Raw genomic sequence first — 21,931 nt, forward strand, 5'->3', positions numbered from 1 at the left:
TATGGATTTCAGTAAGACATTTGACAAAGTTCCTCATAGTAGACTGGCTGGCAAGGTTATATCACACAGAATAGAGAGAACTAGTTATTTGGATACAAAACTGTTCTCAAAGGTAAAAGACAGAGGGTGGTGATGGAGGGATGCTTTTCAGACTGGAGGCCTGTGACCAACGGTGTGCCACAAGGATTGGAGCTGGATCCACTGCTTTTCGTCATTTATATAAATGATTTGGATGTGAGCATAGGAGGTATATTTAGTAAGTTTGCAGATAACACCAAAATTGGAGGGGTAGTGGACAGCGAAGAAGGTTACTTCATGGTACAATGGGATCTTGATCAGATCAGCCAGTGGGCTGAGGATTGGCAGATGGAGTTTAATTTAGATAAATGTGAGGTACTTCACTTTGGAAAGACAAATCAGGGCAGGACTTCTACACTTAATGGTAAGGTCTTGGGGAATGTTACTGAACAAGGAGACCTTGGAGTGAGTTGGGAGGTCATGTTGCAGCTGTAAAGGATGTTGGTTACGCCATTATTAGAATACTGCATGCAGTTCTGGTCTCTCTGCAATGGAATGATGTTGTGAAACTTGAAAGGGTTCAGAAAAAAATTATGAGGATGTTGCCATGGTTGGAGGATTTGAGCTACAGGGAGAGGCTGAATAGGCTGGGACTATTTCCCCTGGAGGCTGAGAGGTGACCTCATAGAGGTTTATAAAATCATGAGGAGCATGGATAGGGGAAATAGACAAGATCTTTTCCCTGGAGTGGGGGAATCCAAAATTAGAGGGCATTGGTTTAAAGTGAGAGGGGAAAGATTTATAAGGGACAACTCTTTCACACAGTGTGTGGTGTGTGTGTGTGGAATGAGCTGCCAGAGGAAGTGTTGAACGCTGGCACAATTACAGCATTTAAAAGGCATCTGAATGAGTATATGAATAGGAAGTGTTTGGAAGGAGATGGGCCAAGTGCTGGCAAATGGGATGAGATTTATTTAGGATATCTGGTCGACATGAACAAGTTGGACTGAAGGGTCTGTTTCCGTGCTGTATATCTCTATGAGTCTATGAGTTAAAAGAAATACATTGTAGGAGAAGCTTAAGTGTACTTATATTCGTACAATCACATTAGAGGATCAACTCTAATAGCCAAATACATGAGCAGAGAGCACAAATACTGATGTAGCAGCGTCAGAGAGACTTTAGAATGCTAGAACAGAGAAAGAGTCAGAAAGAAGGCTTGTAGCAAATCAGGGTTAGATGTTACAGTGAAAAAGAAAGCAGATGAATCATTAACAGGATGGTACATCCTTTAGCGTGACAACTGACGGACACAGTCCAGTGGTTTTAGCATTTCTCCATCCAGATTTCAGATTTTATTTTAATTTGGGTTAGGTTTTAAAGCTGTAGATTTTAGGAGGGAGAAATGGGATGGAGGGATGACTTTTGTTCAGACATAGCTTTTCTTATCCTTTCATGGGACGTGATTGTAGCCATCCCTAATCACCCCGGAATTCAGTGGTTTGCTAGGGCCATTTCAAAGGACAATGAAGACAGTGAGCCCGATGGGTTTTTATAATAATTGGTGACAATTCACAGTTACTCTTAGTGAGACTTGCTCTCAATTCCCAGTTTTATTAAATAAATTTTAGAACATAGAACGTTACAGAGCAGTACAGGCTCTTCGGCCCTCTATGTTGTACCGACCTGCGAAATTAATCTGATGCCCATCTAACCTACACCATTCCATTATTATCCATACGCATGCCTTTTGCCCATTTAAATGTCCTTAACGTCGGCAAGTCTACTACTGTTGCAGGCAAGCCGTTTCACACCCCTACTACTTTCTGAGTAAAGAAACGACTCCTAATATCTGTCCTAAATCTATCACCTCTTAATTTAAAGCTATGTCCCTTCGTGTTCGCCTTTACCATCTGAGGAAAAAGGCTCACACTGTCCTCGCTATCTCAACCTCTTGATTAAGTCACCTCTCGACCTTCTTCTCTCCAATGAAAACAGCCTCAGTTCCCTCAACCTTTCCCCGTAAGACCTCCCTTTCATACCAGGCAACACCCTAGTGAATCTCCTCTGAACCATTTCCAAAACTTCCACATCCTTCCTATAATGTGGTGACCAGAACTGTACACAATACTCCAGGTGCGGTCTTACCAGTATCTTGTACAGCTGAAGCATGACCTTGTGGCTCTGAAACTCAATCCCCATACCAATAAATGCCAACACACCAAATGCCTTCTTAACAACCCTACCAACCTGGGTGGCAGCTTTCGGGGATTTAGCACCTGGACACCGAGACCTCTTTGTCCATCTACATTGCCAAGACTTTTACCATTAGCTGAGTACTCTGCATTCCGGTTACTACTTCTGAAGTGAACTACCCCACATTTTTCCACATTAAGCTCCATTTGCCACTTCTCAGCTCAGCTCTGCATCTTATCTATGTTCCTCTGTAACCCACAACATCCTTCAGCAGTATCCACTACTCTGCCTACCTTAGTGTCATCTGCAAATTTACTAACCCATCCTTCTAAACCCTCCTTCAGATCATTTACAAAAATGACAAACGGCATTGGCCCCAAAACAGATCCTTGTAGCACACCACTGGTAATTGAGTTCCACGATGAACATTTCCCATCAACCACCACCCTCTGACTTCTTTCAGCTAGCTAATTTGTTAAACCACCTTCAATCCTGAAACTCCGTATTTTGTGCAATAGCCTACCATGTGGAACCTTATCAAACGCCTTATTGAAATCCATATACACCACATCAACCGCTTTTGTCACCTTCTCAAAGAGTTCAATAAGGTTACTAAGGCACGACCTACCCTTCACAAAGCCGCGTTGACTATCTCTATTCAAATGATTCCTTTCCAGATGATTGTAAATCCTATCTTTTGTAACCTTTTACAACACTTTACCCACAACCGAAGTAAGGCTCACTGGCCTATAATTACCAGGGTTGTCCCCACTCCCCTTCTCAAACAAGGGAACAACATTTGCTATCCTCCAGTCTTCTGGCACTACTCCTGTCAACAATGATGACATAAAGATCAAAGCCAAAGGCTCTGCAATCTCCTCCCTAGCTTCCCAGAGAATCCGAGGATAAATCCCCATTTGGCCCAGGGGTCTTATCTATTTTTAGATCTTCCAAAATTGCTAAAACCTCCTCTTTGTCAACCACAATCCCATCTAATCTTGTAGTTTATGTCTCCGTATTCTAATGTTGCCCTTTTTCAATGTGAATACTGATGAAAAGTATTCATTAAGTGCTTCCCCCGTGTCCTCAGATTCCACACACAACTTTCCACTACTAGCTTTGATTGGCCCTAATCTTAATCTAGTCTTTTTTTAATTCCTCATATACCTATAGAAGGCCTTGGGGTTTTCCTTGATCCTAACTGCCAACAACTTCTCATGTCCCCTCCTAGCTCTTCTTAGCTCTCTCTTTAAATCTTTTCTGGCTAACTTATAACTCTCAAGTCCCCTAACTGAGCCTTCATGCCTCATCCTCACATAAGCCTTCCTCTTTCTCTTGACAAGAGCTTCAACTTTTTTAGTAAACCATGGCTCCCTCTGTCGACAAATATCTCCCTGCCTGATAGGCATATATTTATCAAGGACCCGCAGTAGCTGTTCCTTGAATAAGCTCCACATTTCAAGAGTGTCCATCCCCTGCAGTTTCTTTCCCTATCCTATGCATTGTAAATCTTGCCTAATCACATCATAATTGTCTTTCTCCCTATTATACCTCTTTCCCTGCGGTATACACCTATTCCTGTCCATTGCTATTGTAAACGTAATCAAATTATGGTCACTATCACCAAAGTGCTCTCCTATGTCCAAATCTAACATCTGGCCAGTACCAAATCCAATGTGGCATCACCTCTTGTTGGCCTGTCTACATACTCTGTCAGAAAACCCTCCTGCACATATTGAACAAATACTGACCCATCTAAACTACTTGAACTATAGTATTCCCAGTCAATATTGGGTAGGTTAAAATCCCCCATAACAATTACCCTGTTACTCTCGCTCCTATCGAGAATCATCTGAAACATCTAAATCCCGGAACTTGCAACAGCCATTCCTGTCCCTCCTTTAGCCATGTTTCTGCAATGGCCACAACACCGAAATCCCAGTTACCAGCTCATGCTGCAAGTTCACCCACCTTATTCCGGATGCTCTTGACATTGAAGTACACACATTTCAAACCAACATTCTGATTGCTGATGCCTTCTCACGACCTTGTAAACCTATCCCTGACCTCACTACTCTCAACCTCCTGTACACTGGAAGTACAATTCAGGTTCCCATCCCCCTGCTGCATTAGTTTAAACCTTCCCAAAGAGCATTAGCAAACTTCCCCCCCAGGATATTGGTACCCCTCTGGTTCAGGCGAAGACCATCCCGTTTGTAGAGGTTCCACTTTCCGCAGAAAGATCTCCAATTATCCAAGAGTCCAAAACTTTCCCTCCTGCAGCCATGTGTTCAGCTCTACGCTGTCCCTATTCCTAGCATGTGGTGGATTTGTGGAATTCACAAATCCTGTTGAAGTAACATTTTTACCTATTCCCCAAATAGTGACATTTTGATTTGATTTGATTTATTACTGCTACATGTACCTGAGTACAGTGAAATGTTTTGTTTTGTGTGCAGTACGGGCAGATCATAATGTACAAAGACACAAGGATCATAGGGTGATTGAACAGAGTGAGGGATACAGAATTACAACTGCAGAGAAGGTACAGACAAACAAGGTAAACATTAGACTTGAAATTTGAGAGGTCCATTCATCAGTCTAATAACAGTGGTGAAGAGCTGTTTTTGAACCTATCGGTATTGTGTGTTTAAGCTTTTGAATCTTCAGCCCGCTGGAAGAGTTTGGAAGAGATTATAACTGGAGTGGGAGAGGTCTTTAATGATGTTGGCTGTGCCCCTTTTCCCGGCAACGAGAAGTGTAGGTGGGGTCCATGGATGGAAGGTTGGCTGTCATGATGGTCTGGGCTGTGTTCACAACTCTCTGTGGTTTCTTATGGTCCTGGCCAGAGCAGTTGCCATACCAAGCCATGATGCATCCAGATAGAGTGCTTTCAATGGTGCATTTGTAAAGGTTGGTGTGGGTCCTTATGGGCATGCTGGATTTCCTTAGCCTCCTGAGGAAGAAGAGGCATTATTGCACCTTTCTAACCATCACGGGTGATCCAGGACAGATTGTTGGTTATCGTCACTTCTAAGAACTTGACACTCTCGACCATCTTCCCCTTGAACTCCACTGATACAGACAGGGACATGCTTGCTTCCTGAAGTCAATGATGAGCTCTTTCGTTTTGCTGACATTGAGGGAGAAATTGTTATCATTGCACTGCATCACCAAGCCCTCTATCTCTTTCCTGTATTCTGTCTTGTCATTGTTTGATATCCGGTTTACAATGTTGGTGTCATCAGTGAACTTGTAGATGGAGATTACCACAATGCCTTCATCTCCACCCAGCACAGGAAGATGGGACATTTGCATTTTGAAAGGAACAAGAAAGGAAGGTTATTGAGCAACATACATAGTAAAATGATGACATATATGCAAAGTTATAGAGTATCAGCTGTGGCTCAGTGGGTTGTGTTTTTGTCTTTTAGATAGAAGGCTGTTGGTTTTAAGTGCTGTAATCTGAGTACAACACCTACACTGACACCCAAACACAGTGCTGAGGGAGTGTTGCATTGTTAGAGCTGCTGTGTTTCTAGCCAGTTGTCACATCAAGGCCCTGTCTTCCGTCTCAAAAGAAAGTAAAAATCTCTGTGGCACTACTGCCAGAAGTAGGAATTCATTACAATGTCCTGGGGTTAATATTTATCCCGTAACCAACATCACTAAAACACATTATCTGGTCATTATCACATTATTGTTCGGGGTAACTTGCTGTGCGCAAAATGGCAGCAATGTTTCCTGTATTGCAGCAGTAATTATACTTTTAAAAATACTCCATTGAATGCAAAGCATTTTGAGAGATTCTGAGGAGGTGAATGTTTTTGCTCAGCAACTGTACATATGGTACTGTACTGACCTGTAATCGTCTGTAATATTTTAGGATTAAGTTTATTAAACATTGACCACTGGAATAATACCACTCTGAAACAGAAAACTGGAAATTGCCAGTGTTCTGTTTGTTGCCTCCAGGTATAGACCGACATTGGTGAGGACAGAATTAGCTGTAATGGTTTCTGGGATGCTTTTCCAAATTTGACTTTATTGTGGAATCCTTCTCATGTTCATTCACGGCCGAAAGCAGTGTCAGTAAATTACCTGCAAAAGATTAACTCACATTATCAGCTCTGCTGCTGCTAGCTCACAGGGAACCAGGAAGGAAAGAGAAAAAAGAATTTGCATAAAGATAGTGCTTTTCACTAACACAGCACTTTCCAAACCACTTGACTGCCAATGAAAGCTTTTGAAGTACTCTCATATTTCTGTACCGCGTCTGAGCTCTCTGTACTTCTCCAAGTTTGGCCTCTTGAGCATCCCTGATTTTAATCCCTTTAACCTTAGTGGCAGTCATTCAGCTGCCTCAACTCTAAGCTCTAGAATTTCCTCCTGAAATCTCTCTGTCTTTCTGCCTCAATTCTTCTTTAAGAAACTTAAGAAAACTTGCCTTGCTTTGATTAAGCTTTAGAAAGTCCACCTTCATAATGATGTATGTCAAATTCTGCTTTATAAAGACCCTGCAAAGCATCTTGGGACATTTATTCACATTGTCAGTGCTTTATAAGTGCAAATTGTTGTTGATGTCCAGATGCACACAAACAATGAGAGAGAGGAAAGATCCCGTAGTCTCTCCAGCTTGTCCCATACAGCTAGGATGGCTTGCAGGTTGCACAAGTGGTGATTCATCATCAAAAATGGGGTCGAGACCTTCCAATAAACAAGTGCAGTCACTGAGAGAGAACAGTGAGAGATGTTAAATGGAAGACAGCTGCTGGAATGTACAATCTGCCTCCTCTCTTAGTATCAGTTCTCAACGTGGGCAATTCTGCAACACCAGGATGGATCTTGACTTCATCTGCAAAGCCAGAGCCAATGCTGACATCGGGTCATAGAGATCTACACACAGAAAAAGTGCCTTTGGCCCATCGTGTCCGTGCCAGTCAAAAACAACCACCTAACTATTCTGCTTAAAATCCAAACAAACTGTCAATGCTGTAAATCAGAAACAAAAACAGAAGTTGTTGGAAAAGCTCAGCAGGTCTGGCAGCATTAGTGGAGAGAAATTAGAGTTAATGTTTTGGGTTGAGTCACCCTTCTACAGATGCTGCCAGACCTGCTGAGCTTTTCCAGCTGTCCAGAACTGTTTTTGTAACTATTCTAATCCCATTTTTCATCTCTTGGCCCAGAGCCTTGTATGTCTTGGTATTGCAAGTGCACATATAAATAATTCTTAGATGCAATTGAAGGTTTGTGCGCTGGTGATACCTCCATCCTGAATGAGTTGAACAACTCTATGCATGGTTTGAGGCATGAAATGACGTGGCAGCAAGGAGGTCCACCCCACTCCCGATGACCGGGTTCTGTGTCTTATCATGGCCGACATTAGGAAAACCCTATGCAAAGTCAACTCACAGAAGGCTGCTGGACCAGATAACATCCCTGCCAGAGTACTCAGAGGATGCTCTGACGTGCTGGCTGATGTTCTCACTGACGTCTTTAACATCTCCCTGAGCTGCGCCGTAGTTCCAATGTGCTTCAAGGCCGCTACCATCGTCCCCGTGCTGAAGTCTTCAGTGTCCTGTCCCAACGACTACTGCCCCGTTATGCGAACACCCACGTGTGTCGAGAGGCTCGTGATGAGGCGCATATTAAGACCCTGCTGCCCCCTTCATTTGGACACCCTGCAGTTCATGTATCGACCCAACCGCTCAACAGATGATGCCATTTCCCTCACCCTCCATCTGGCCCTCACCCACCTGGAGAAGAAGGACACCCATATCAGATTACTGTTCAGAGACTTCAGTTCTGCATTCAACACTATCATTCCTCAGCATCTGATTGGAGTCCTGAGTCTGCTGGCCCTATATTCCTCCCTTTGTAACTGGATCCTGGGCTTCCTGACTGGGAGCCCTCAGTCAGTGCGGATTGGGAACATCATCTCCAACGCCATGACAGTGAGCATGGGGGGGTCCCCCAGGGCTGTGTGTTCAGTCCACTGCTGTTCACCCTGCTGACACACGACTGGGCAGCGAGGCACAGCACGAATCATATCATTAAGTTCGCTAATATTACAACTGTAGTGCGCATCAATGGCAGGAACAATGAGTCAGCACATAGAGAGGAGGTGCAGCAGCTAACGGACTGATGCAGAGCTAACAACCTGTCTCTGAATGTGGACAAAACAAAAGAGATGGTTGTTGACTTCAGGAGGGCATGCAGCGACCACTCTCCGCTGGACATCGACTGCTCTGCCGTGGAGAAGGTGAAGAGCACCAACTTTCTTGGCGTTCACCTGCTGGAGAATCTCACCTGGTTCCTCAACACCAGCTCCATAGCCAAGAAAGCCCAGCAGTGTCTCTACTTTCTGTGTAGGTTGAGGAAAGCCCACCTCCCACCACCACAACCCCCCTCCCATACTCACCACTTTCTACAGACGGTTCATGAAGAGTACCCTGAGCTGCTGCTTCACTGCATGGTTCAGCAATTGCACCATCTTGGATCGTAAAACCCTACAATGGATAGTGGGGACAGTGAGAGGATCATCGGGGTCTCTCTCCCCTTCATTACGGGCATTTACACCACACGCTGCATCCAAAAGGCTAAGAGCATTGTAGGAGACCCCACACACCCCTCTGTCGAACTCTTCTCCCTCCTGCCATCTGGCAGAAGATACTGGAGCATTCGGTCACTCACGGCCAGACTGTGCAACAGTTTCTTCTCCCCAGGCCATCAGGCTCCTTAACACAGCATGAGCAGGCTCTATTCCATCTGAAATTTTTTGCACGACTTGGAATTGCTGCTCAAAAAATGTTTTATTAATTATCGTTCTTTTATTACACGGTAATTTGTACACCAATGTGCTTACTGTCCTGACGTGTCAGGAATTACTGTGCTGTCTTGTGGGTTTTGCACTTCTTGTGCACTTTATGCCGCCCTGTGTGTGATTGTGTAGTTTGTGCTGTCCATGTAGCACCCTTGGTCCTGGAGGAACGCTGTCTCCTCTTTACTGTATCAGTTGTATGTGGCAGAAATGACAAATAAAACTACTTTTGACTCTTGAGGATTCTGCCATCCATCTTTCCAGATTCTCACTAGCCCCTGGGTGAAAAAGTTTTTCCTCACATCCCCTCACACCCCAGTCATTGATCTTTCCATCAAAGGGAAACATTTCTATGTGTCCCCCCGCTATCCAAATCCCTCAGAATTTTTCCATTTCAATCATGTCCCGCTCAGCCTTCTCTGCTCAAAGGTAAACAACCCCAATCTTTCCAATCTCTCCTCATAACAGAAACTCTCCAGCCCAGGTAACATTGCACTTAAATCTAATCATTGACATAGGAGAATCATCCGGGACATGGGGCGATTACAAGGTAGGAAGGGGTAAGGCCATGGACAACAACAACAATCACTTGTATTTATATGGCATCCTTAACAGAATAAGATGTTAGCAATATAATGAAATTCACTTCATGGGAGCAAGCAAACAGCATTTGGCCATTTATTCGTTCAGGTGGTCAAACCCTAGGTCCAAGGGGCAGCTTTTAAAGAAAGACTTAATACTGGTGAAACAAGGTAGGGAGGTTCAGGAGGGTTCCTCTGTGCTTCATGGCCATGAACAATGGAGTGTGCTCAAGAGGCCAGAAAGGGAGGAGCTCTGAGACTTCAGGCAGTTGCGGGGCTGGATGAGAGTACAAAATTGGGCAGGCGGTCAGGCCGGGGTAGGATTACAATGTTAAGAAAATCAAAGGTTGTGGAGTACAGGCAGGAAAATGGGGCTTTGGCCATCATCAGTTCAGCCCTGATCTTACTGAAGGGCTGAAGGGCCCAATTGGACTACTCCTGCTCCTGATTCTTATATTTCGGTTGAATCAAGATGTTGCTGGACCAGGAGTTGATGAGGTCAGTGAGCACTGGTTGTTCTGAATTGTTACACATTAGGACAAGGGTCAGAATGTGAGGACTTGGGTCTGATGGTTCATGAATCATTGTGTGGACAGTGTAGTCACTGTCGCACCGCCTGCTGATCATCTGGATAAAATCTTGACAGATTTACCTCAGGAAGAGTAAACAGCTTCAGGAAACTGAAGTTAAAAAGAAATCATTAAATGTACTCAATATTATTTTAATATTATAGGCAAAAAAAAGTCCACACATTTTTCAGTGAGGCAAGGACTGTGGAGACAGTCAATCCCTTCTGCCAGCCCAGGATAATTCAGAGTCAATTTACCTGGTGTGGATTAGTCAACAGGTCCTGCTATATCTCCATGCATACAGCCACAGTCCAACCAAGCAGCATTCTCTTCTCACACTGGATAAATTATTGTTACTTTTCTAAGTTTTCTTGTGTTTCAGACCTGACAAGTGCGAGATGAAAAGCTTTGACATTTCTCTTTAGCAATCAGTACAGAATGTGCTCTAACTAGTCTTTTTGAACTGAAAGTGATTGTATGATTAACAGTGGCATGTGGTTTAGTTGAATTTTATTTGTCTTTACAAATCGACGGGCTGTGAATGTTGCAGGCTGGGCCAATATTTGTAGCCCATCCCTTATTGCCTTTGAGCTGAATGACTTGCTCAGAAATTTCAGACAGCAGTTAAGAGTCAACTGTGTTGCAGTGTTGAATCACTGCCTGTTTTGGCAAAGTATTTTCCAGTGTTTTGTCAGCTGAAAGATCGCCACTCATGAATGCCTTATTCCTGAGGAATCTGACTGAATCTTCTGTGCAGGATATCAACACAGTGCATACTGCCAGATCTCTCAATCCTGTGCTTACTGTATCCTGGCTGCCTGCTAAATTGCCATATGATATAAATACTGCAATGATCGGATTATCTGTAAGTGTGCACTCTGATCGGGTGTTTCTAATTTTTGTTCATGAATGCAGGAGATGATTTCAGCATCATATAGATTTACATTTCAATTGTCATCTTCTATGGCACACTTTATCAAATCCTTAAGGCCAACAAAATATGGTTTACTGATTCTCAGAAAGTGAACAAGGATTCAAATTTTTGGATCATTGGAATCTCTTTTGGGATAGAAGTGACCAGTACAAAAAGGATGGAGTGCATCTGAATTGGAAGGGGACTAATATACTGGCAGGGAAATTTGCTAGAGCTGCTCGGGAGGATTTAAACTAGTAAGGTGGAGGGGGGGGAGGGTGTGTGGAGGAGGAGGAGGTGGGATCCAGGGAAATAGTGAGGAAAGAGATCAATCTGAGAACAGAAGCGAGTCAAACAGTCAGGGCAGGCAGGGACAAGGTAGGACTAATAAACTAAACTGCATTTATTTCAATGCAAGGGGCCTAACAGGGAAGGCAGATGAACTCAGGGCATGGTTAGGAACATGGGACTGGGATATCATAGCAATTACAGATACATGGCTCAGGGATGGGCAGGACTGGCAGCTTAATGTTCCAGGATACAAATGCTACAGGAAGGATAGAAAGGGAGGCAAGAGAGGAGGGGGAGTGGCATTTTTGATAAGGGATAGCATTACAGCTGTGCTGAGGGAGGGTATTCCTGGAAGTACATCCAGGGAAGTTATTTGGGTGGAAGTGAGAAATAAGAAAGGGATGATCACCTTATTGGGATTGTATTATAGACCCCCCAAATAGTCAGAGGGAAATAGAGAAACAAACTTGTTGGGAGATCTCAGCTATCTGTAAGGAAAATAGGGTGGTTATGGTAGGGGATTTTAACTTTCCAAACATAGATTGGGACTGCCATAGTGTTAAGGGTTTAGATGGAGAGGAATTTGTTCAGTGTGTACAAGACAATTTTCTGATTCAGTATGTGGTAGTACCTACCAGAGAAGGTGCAAAACTTGACCTACTCTTGGGAAATAAGGCAGGGCAGGTGACTGAGGTGTCAGTGGGGGAGCACTTTGGGGCAAGCGACCATAATTCTATTCTTTTTAAAATAGTGATGGAAAAGGATAGACCAGATCTAAAAGTTGAAGTTCTAAATTGGAGAAAGGCCAATTGAAAGCTGATTGCAGGCAGATGTTCGCAGGTAAAGGGACAGCTGGAAAATGGGAATCCTTCAGAAATGAGATAACAAGAATCCAGAGAAAGTATATTCCTGTCAGGGTGAAAGGGAAGGCTGGTAGGTATAGGGAATGCTGGATGACTAAAGAAATTGAGGGTTTGGTTAAGAAAAAGAAGGAAGCATATGTCAGGTATAGACAGGATAGATCGAGTAAATCCTGAGAAGAGTATAAAGGAAGTAAGAGTATATTTAAGAGGGAAATCAGGAGGGCAAAAAGGGGACATGAGATAGCTTTGGCAAATAGAATTAAGGAAAATCTAAAGGGTTTTTACAAATATATTAAGGACAAAAGGGTAACTATGGAGAGAATAGGGCCCCTCAATGATCATGGCGGCCTTTGTGTGGAGCCACAGAAAATGGGAGATACTGAATGAATATTTTGCATCAGTATTTACTGTGGAAAAGGATAAGGAAGACATAGACTGTAGGGAAGTAGATGGTGACATCTTGCAAAATGTCCAGATTACAGAGGAGGAAGTGCTGAATGTCTTGAAATGGTTAAAGGTGGATAAATCCCCAGGACCTGATCAGGAGTACCCGAGAACACTGTGGGAAGCTAGAGAAGTGAATGCTGGGCCTCTTGCTGAGATATTTGTATCATCGATAGTCCCAGGTGAGGTGCCGGAAGACTGGAGGTTGGCAAATGTGGTGCCACTGTTTAAGACGGGTGATAAGGACAAGCCAGGGAACTATAGACCGGTGAGCGTGATGTCGGTGGCGGGCAAGTTGTTGGAGGGAATCCTGAGGGATAGGATGTACATGTATTTGGAAAGGCAAGGACTGATTAGGGATAGTCAACATGGCTTTGTGCGTGGGAAATCATGTCTCACAAACTTGATTGAGTTTTTTGAAAAAGTAACAAAGAGGATTGATGAGGGCAGAGTGGTAGAGGTGATCTATATGGACTTCAGTAAGGCGTTTGACAAGGTTCCCCATGGGAGACTGATTAGCAAGGTTAAATCTCATGGAATACAGGGAGAACTCGCCATTTGGATACAGAACTGGCTCAAAGGTAGAAGACAGAGGGTGGCGGTGGAGGGTTGTTTTTCAGACTGAAGGCCTGTGACCAGTGGAGTGCCACAAGGATCGGTGCTGGGTCCTCTAGTTTTTGTCATTTGCATAAATGATTTGGATGTGAGCATAAGAGGTACAGTTAGTAAGTGTGCTGCAGACACCAAAATTGGAGGTGTAGTGGACAGCAAAGAGGGTTACCTCAGATTACAACAGGATCGGGACCAGATGGACCAATGGGCTGAGAAGTGGCAGATGGAGTTTAATTCAGATAAATGCGAGGTGCTATATTTTGGGAAAGCAAATCTTAGCAGGACTTATACACTTAATTGTAAGGTCCTAGGGAGTGTTGCTGAACAAAGAGACCTTGGAATGCAGGTTCATAGCTCCTTGAAAATGGAGTCGCAGGTAGATAGGATAGTGAAGAAGGTGTTTGGTATGCTTTCCTTTATTGGTCAGAGTATTGAGTACAGGAGTTGCGGCTGTACAAGACATTGGTTAGGCCCCTGTTTGAAGATTGTGTGCAATTCTGGTCCATAAGACCATAAGACATAGGAGCGGAAGTAAGGCCATTCGGCCCATCAGTCCACTCCGCCATTCAATCATGGCTGATGGGCATTTCAACTCCACTTACCCGCATTCTCCCCATAGCCCTTAATTCCTTGTGACATCAAGAATTTATCAATCTCCTTTCTATTTTAAAGATGTTGTGAAACTTGAAAGGATTCAGAAAAGATTTACAAGGATGTTGCCAGGGTTGGAGGACTTGAGCTGTCGGGAGAGGCTGAACAGGCTGGGGCTGTTTTCCCTGGAGCGTTGGAGGCTGAGGGGTAACCTTATAGAGGTTTACAAAATTATGAGGGGCATGGATAGGGTAAATAAGCAAAGTATTTTCCCTGGGGTGGGGGAGTCCAGAATTAGAGGGCATAGGTTTAGGGTGAGAGGGGAAAGATATAAAAGAGACCTAAGGGGCAACTTTTTCATGCAGAGGGTGGTACGTGTATGGAATGAGCTGCCAGAGGAAGTGGTGAAGGTTGGTACAATTGCAACATTTAAAAGGCATTTGGATATATATATTCATATACCCATATGAATAGGAAGGGTTTGGAGGAACATTGGCCGGATACTGGCAGGTGGGATTGGGGTATCTGGTTGGCATGGATGGGTTGGACCGAAGGGTCTGTTTCCATGCTGTACATCTCTATGACTCTATGACCAATGGCAAGATTGGTATTTAGTGCCAATCCCGAATCACCCAGGTATCAAACTGAGAGTTCAAGGCAGACTTGGCAGGTCTGGCAACATCTGTGGTAAGAGAAACAGCTTTAATGTTTCAGCTCAATGTCCTCTTGTCAGAAGAGTTTAACATATTTTCAGAAAGTACAAAGACAGAGGAAGGGCAATATTGGGTAGAAGAAATTGAATAACAGAGGAAAAGGCAGTGGAAGAAAAACCGTAATTACCCCACTGTAATCTTTTGCTGTAAATTCTGTGTCTTATGGTCCTGCTCCACAACTACCTGACGAAGGAGCATCACTTCAAAAGCTAGTGCTTCCAATTAAACCTGTTGGACTATAACCTGGTGTTGTGTGATTTTTAACTTTGTACACCCCAGTCCAACACCAGCACCTCCACATTATTAATTGACTCCTCTACCCTAGGAAAAAAGCCTCATACTTTCCACTCTATCCATGTCATTCACAACCTTATAAACTTCTATGAGGTCACCTCTCAACCTCCTATATTTCAGTGAAAACAAACCCAGTCTTGCCAACCTTTCTTCATAGCTAAAATCTCCATACCAGGCAACATCCTGGTAAACCTTTCCTGTACCCTTTCCAAAGCACCCACATCCTTCTGGTAGTGCAGTGATCAGAACTATACACAATGTTTCAAGTGTGGCCTAACTAAAGTTCAATAAAGCTGCAGCATAACTTGTCTATCCTTATACTGAATGCCCCTTCCAATGAAGGCAAACATACCATAGGCCTGTTTTACTACCTTATCTGTCTGTGCTGCCATCTTCAGTGATCTGTGGGTCTGCACACCGAAATCCCTCTGCGAATCAATATTCCGAAGGGCTCTGCCATTCACTGTATAATTTTCACCTGTACTTGACCTTCCATCTCACATTTGTCCGCATTAAACTCCATTTGCCATTTTTCTGCCCATGCCTCCAACGGATTTTTTTTTTTAAGATTCCCTACAGTGTGGAAACAGGCCCTTTGGCCCAACCAGTCCACACCGACCCTCCAGAGAGTAACTTATATCCTGCGGTGTCCTCTGACAATCATCCTCACTATCTGCAACTCTAGCAATCTTTGTATCGTCTGCAAACGTATTAATTAGACCAGCTACGTTTTCCTCTGAATCATTTATGTAAATCACGAACAGCAAAGGTCCCAGCACTGATCCCTGTGGAACACCACTAATCACAGCCCTCCATTCCAAAAAGCATCCTTCCACCTCTCCCCTCTGTCTCCTATGACTATGTTAGTTCTGTATCCATCTTGTCAGCTCACCCTGACACCACGTGACTGCACCTTTTGTACCAGTCTGCCATGAGGGACCTTGTCAAAGGCTTCACTGAACTCCATGTAGACAACATCAAATGAGCTTTTCCCTCATCAATCATCTTCATCACCTCCTCAAAAAAACGGCATCAAGTTAGTGAGGCACAACCTCCCCCTCCCATGCTGTTTGAATAGTCAAACCAAGAAGATTTGAGTAGTCAAGCATCCTGACTTGGAAATATATCGCCGTTCCTTCAGTATTGCCTGGTCAAAATCCTGGAATTCTCTCCCTAAGGGCATTGTGGGTCTACCTTTAGGTAGACCCGCTGCAGTTAAGAAGGCAGCTCACCCCACCTTTTCAAGGGGACAACTAGGGACAGGCAGTAAATGCTGGCCCAGCCAGTGACGCCCGCATCCCATGACAGAATTTTTAAGAAGTTACCACAGACAAGCCAAGAAGGGAGAGGAACATGGCAAATCTGGAAACAAGGTGGCCCAGAAAGGTGGAGGGAACCATCAGAGATGTGAACCAGTCCTCACCAACTGTACACTGATTGGGGATGTCTGCCTGAGTGTTTCAAGATACCAGTGACATAGTCGTAACATTGTTGGATAAGTGATTGAGAATCTCAGGCTAAAGTCGCACCAGAGCAGATGGTGGAATTTAAATTCAGTTAGTAAATGGGCAGCACAGCGGCTCAGTGGTTAACGCTGCTGCGTCACAGTGCCGGGGATCTGGTTTTGATTCCTGCTTCGGGCAACTGTCTGTGTGGAGTTTGCACAATCTCCCCGTGTCTGTGTGGGTTTCCTCCAGGTGCTCCGATTTCCTCCCACAGTCCAAGGATGTGCAGGTCAGGTGAATTGGTCATTGTAAATTGCCTGTAGTGAATAGGGATGTGTAGGCTATGTGGATTAGCCACGGGAAATGCAGGGGTTGGGTAGGGAGCTGAGTCTGGGTGAGGTGCTCCTCAGAACTCAATAGGCAGAATGGCCTCTTCAACACTAGGAAATCTATAAAATCTGGATTATAGAATGCAATTCCAATGATGGTAACCACGAAAATCCATCTGGTTCACTAATGTCCTTCCTGGGAGGAAACTGCTGTCCTTACCTGGTCTGGCCTCCATGTGATACACAGATACACAGCAATGTGGTTGACTTTGAAATGGCCAAACAAGCCATTCAGTTTGAGATTAAGTCGGGATGGACAACAGATGCTGGTCTTGCCAGCCATACCCACCTCACATCAGAGTCTAAAATATAGAGTCCAGCATATTCCATAAAGGAAGCAGATACGATGCACAGTTAAGGTCCCTGTCTGATGAAGTTAAAAATCACACAACACCAGATTATAGTCCAACAGGTTTAATTGGAAGCACTAGCTTTAGGAGCGCTGCTCCTTCATCAGGTGGTTGTGGAGGAGACAATCCTAACACACAGAATTTATAGCAAAAGTTTACAGTTTGATGTAACTGAAATTAGACATTGAAAATACCTTGGTTGTTTGTTAAGTCTCTCATCTGTTACAGTGACCATGTTAGTTTCACCTCTTTCATATGTAAATCACAAAATGTTTTTTTAGAAGTTACGTTCTTAGGTTAACTGTAACTGTGTAGTGGGAGGGAACGAGAGACAAAATGAGGGAATGTGTTTGGTCCCAGTGAGTTGTTATGATCTGGAACATGTCACCTGAAAGGGATGAAGTACATTCAGCAGTAACTTTCAAAAGCAAATTGGATAAACACTTGCAGAAAACATTCTGCTGAGTAACATGGAAGGAATCGGGTAAGTGGAGATTAATTTGATCGCTCTTTCCCAGACCTAGTTTAGGAATGATATGCTGAACGGCCTCCTTCTGTCATGCTATGACTTTATAATAAGTCCATTCAGCCCAGCATGCCTGTGCCTGTTCTCTGAAAGAGCTGGTGCTGGAAAAGCACAGCCAGTCAGACAGCATCTGAGGAGCAGAAGAGTCGACATTTCGAGCCTAGGCTCTCCTGCTCCTCGAATGCTGCCTGACCGGCTGTGCTTTTCCAGCACCACGCGTTTTGACTTTGATCTCCAGTATCTGCAGTCCTCACCTTCTCCTCTGAAAGAGCTGTCAGATTTAATCCCGAAGGCTGGTGTTTGCCCCATTACTGGACAAGTTATTGTCAAGAACTTGTCCGATTGAAAGTTCCTACAGAATCAAATTCCATCCCCTCTTCAAGTGGTCTGCCCCCTCAATGAACATTATCTATAGTTGATGACCTTTGAATAATAATCCACCTGCAAAGGAAACCGCTTTCTCCATCTATTGCACAACCACACCGTTTCTGCTCCAGATTTACTGCACACATACTTCACATCTACTCCACATCTAGACTGCGTGTAGTCCAAATGTACTGCTTTTCTACTCCACATCTGCATCACATCTAGTCCACATGAGTGAAACACCTACACAGCATTTACTCTATGTCTACATTTACTTCAGTTCTGCTTCACATCAATACACCATATCTACTCATCTCTACTCCACATCTGCCCTACATCTGATCCAAATCTTCTTCACATCTACTCCACACTTACATTACATCCAGTCCACATTGACTACACAAATTCTGCATGTCTACTTCATATCTACTCCATGTTTACTCAATTTCTATGCCATATCTACATTACATCTACTCCACATCTACTTCACATATACTCCACATTTATTCACATCTACTCCATAATGCCTCAATTCCTACTTCACAGTAGCACCAGCATTACAACAGTTATACACCCCTTTCTGGTTTAACACAGACAACAGGAAAATTGGTCCAACCAAGATTGCATTTAATTAGCTTTACTGTCACCTGTACTCCAAAGAATATAATGAAAAGTTTATAAGTTGCACCATCTTAGGTACAGAGTACCTCAGTACAATCCTTAGTTACAGAATAGAGAAATAAAGAAAAACAAAGTTACATTACAGCTATACACAGTATGATCATTGGTCAGAGAAACAAGAAGTAAACTTAAAAAGACAAACATCACAGTCTCCCTCCAAGGGCTTTCTGCAGCAGAACCGAGGCCTCCACGTGGTCTAACTGTTGGTTGCCACTACACTCCGCGCTGAGCCACTGCTACCATGCTCCTGGTCACTGGTGTCCCCACTTCGGGTCACTCAGAATAAATTAAGGGCAGATTAGATTAGATTCCCTACAGTGTGGAAACAGGCCCTTCAGCCCAACAAGTCAACACCGACCCTGCAAAGAGTAACCCAGACCCCCTACTCATGCACCTGTCACTATGGGCAATTTAGCATGGGCAATGATAGTGAGGGCTGAGCAGAGGCCACTGTCGGGGTGTGCATGTGGTGATGCCTGTGTTGTCTGATCATACACAGCATTGAGGTCATTCAGAGCTAGCGGTGAGCTGATTCTGGCTGGTGCCGTCTTTGGTTTTAGTGTCAAGTTTTCACAATGCTGTGCTTGTTTGGCGAGTTTGGTAAGATAGCAAGCTTAATATCACCAAAGCTCCTCAGGCATCACCTTCCAAAACCACGAACCCTTCCATCTAGAAGGACAAGGGCAGCAGATACTTGGGAACACCATCCCCTGCAAGTTTCCCTCCAAGCCACTCACCATGGACTGCAGCGGTTCCAGAAGGGAGTTCATACACACCTGAGCTAGGGTAATGTGGGACTGGTAACAAATGCTGGGCCCAGCCAGCAACACCTATGCCCCACAAATGAATTAATAAACAATTAATGAGATGGGTTGGCTCTTAACAAAGCATTTAACATGTAGTAATCCCACTTAATTAGCAACTCATCACTGACTAGTGAGAAATTTACCTTTCATAAACGGTGAAATGAGATGTTCCTCATGTCTAGATGAGCTTTGCTGGACTAGTCTCATCTGATTCTGTCACAAGTCTTGCCACAGCTAACGTCACTCAGAGCTCTGTAAGATTTCACTCTGTCTTTATTTCACATCTACTTCCCCTCTGTACCCCTCCTTACTCATAATGATTACAAAGTTCTCACTTTTTTGAACGCCTCTATTAAACCCCCCCTTAAACACCTGTACTGTGCTGAGCATGAACACAGCTTCACCTGTTTTTCTTCATATCTGCAGTCTCTCCTGCTTGGTGCAATACTGGTACATTTTCTATGTACCTGACATCCTTCCTAAAGCATGATGTATAAGAGACGGTGTTGGACTGAGGTGGACAATGTTAAAAATCACACAACAGCAGATTATAGTCTAACAAGTTTATTTGGAAGCACTAGCTTTCAGAGCGCTGTTCCTTCGTCAGGTGCTTTTGGAGCAGTGCTCCAAAAGCTTGTGCTTCCAAATAAACTTGTTAGACTATAACCTGCTGTTGTGTGATTTTTAGCTTCCTAAAGCATAGTTTCCAGAACTGGATACTGCACTGCAGCTGAAGTGGTTGAAAAGATTTAGCATATCAGTCTTGTTTCTCGAATCTACTTCCCTATTTATAAAGCCCATACAGTTTGAACATCTTATCAATTTCACACTGACATCCCTAAGATTCTAGATTAGAGTGGTGCTGGAAAAGCACAGCAGTTCAGGCAGCATCTGAGGAGCAGGAAAATCGATGTTTCGGGCAAAAGCTCCATGTCCCACTGCACTTACACCCTCCGACCCCCAGATTTGAATATACAGCCTCCTGCTGAGATGCATTACTTCAAACTTCTCTGCACTAAATTGTATTTGCCAAATGTTTGCCCAGTTCACTATGCCCCCTAAGTCTGCTGTTATCACACACACTGTCTATTACGCTGCCAAGTTCGATATTAACAACAAGCTTTGAGACTGTATCCCCGTTCCCAGCAGTGGTACTGGTGATCCGACCAAGGGCAGTTCTCTGCTCATTTCCCCACATTCTGCAGGGCATTCAGAGGGGCCTCGCATTTTGAAATTCAATTTCAATGTGCAAATTGATGGGAAAATAATACACAAGGTTGGCCTGATGTCTTCCTCATGTGGGTTTGTTGGAGACACAAGTTCTTGTCTGGAAGGACACTCTGCTGGTAAACACCAGGAGGTCCCTCAAGGTTCTAACAGTTCTGTCGTCATGACTGAACACTCATTGCTTCAGCCATTGGCTGTGGCTCACAGTCCTCTGCTGGAGCATGGAAACCTGGAGTGTCTTTATAAAAGGGCTAGGATGGGGCGAACCCACAGAGATCTCTGCATACCCCACTATTCCTGTTTCCAGGTCATCCATATCTTGCAAAAATGGAAATGATCAGAAAAATATCCATTCATCTGTGATTCTATCCCTCCCCTTGCTTCCTGTCCTCACAATCATCATTCTCATACTTCTGCTCGTTAAAGCCTTGGTGGGGTGGCACAGTGGCTCAGTGGTTAGCACCAGGGACCCGGGTTCGATTCCAGCCTCAGGCGACTGTCTGTGTGGAGTTTGCGCATTCTCCCCGTGTCTGTGTGGGTTTCCTCCGGGTGCTCTGGTTTCCTCTTACAATCCAAAGATGTGCAGGTTAGGTGAATTGGCCAATTGTCCATAGTGTTCAGGGATGTGTAGGTGAAGGTGAGGTGCATTAGTCAGGGATAAATGTAGAGTAATAAGATAGGAGAATGGGTCAGTGTGGACTTGTTGGACTGAAGGGCCAGTTTCCATATTGTAAGCGTTCTATGATGATGCATCTCATGCATGCTCTCCACGTCAACATAAAGTCACCAAAGTCCCAGAGGATCATGGGGCTACTGTCTCATCAGAGAGGGGTGATTGATGCTGGTTTAACCTGAGGGTGAACCCTGCCTTGGGTGAGGGCAGAGGTTGAGGTGGAGAATCCTTTGTGGTAACCACAGCCAGTGCAGGAATTGAACTCACACTGTTGGTGTCACTCTGCAGCATCACAAGCCAGCTGTCGAAGTTAATTGAGCCCTTCCTGTCAATAATGGCCCAGTTAAACACCTACTGCTTTTCATCATGGTGCCCATATAGAGCAACCTTCCTGAACAAGCGCTAGCAGCAATATCCTTTTGATCAAGGGATGGGAACACAAGAAGTTATCAACAAGATTCTTGTGGCAAACCCCAACCGTGGGATGGCAGGGTTTGAGCAATGACAGTGAGAATGGTCCTTGCTAAATGGTATCAGGACAACTCAGGGCCCCTGGTGCAGCC

At 44.2% G+C, this 21,931-nt stretch overlaps 1 protein-coding gene and 1 long non-coding RNA gene across 2 annotated transcripts in view; one reads left to right on the top strand and one right to left on the bottom strand.

The window, feature by feature from the left end:
* lsm3 (LSM3 homolog, U6 small nuclear RNA and mRNA degradation associated) overlaps window positions 1–21,931 on the top strand; it is a 214,417-nt gene that overhangs the window by 58,495 nt on the left and 133,991 nt on the right. The gene's annotated exons all lie outside the window — the stretch shown is intronic.
* Window positions 3,709–10,531, bottom strand: LOC148147702 (uncharacterized). Its single transcript, XR_015759356.1, has 3 exons — window positions 10,442–10,531; window positions 8,636–8,723; window positions 3,709–5,498 (listed from the first exon to the last, which is right to left on the bottom strand). It is a non-coding gene; the product is annotated as an uncharacterized LOC148147702 (long non-coding RNA).

This window comes from Chiloscyllium plagiosum, unplaced genomic scaffold (genome assembly GCF_037043375.1).
Source record: "Chiloscyllium plagiosum isolate Xiang-an unplaced genomic scaffold, Cpla_swu_hap1 HiC_scaffold_14, whole genome shotgun sequence".
NCBI lineage: Eukaryota > Metazoa > Chordata > Chondrichthyes > Orectolobiformes > Hemiscylliidae > Chiloscyllium > Chiloscyllium plagiosum.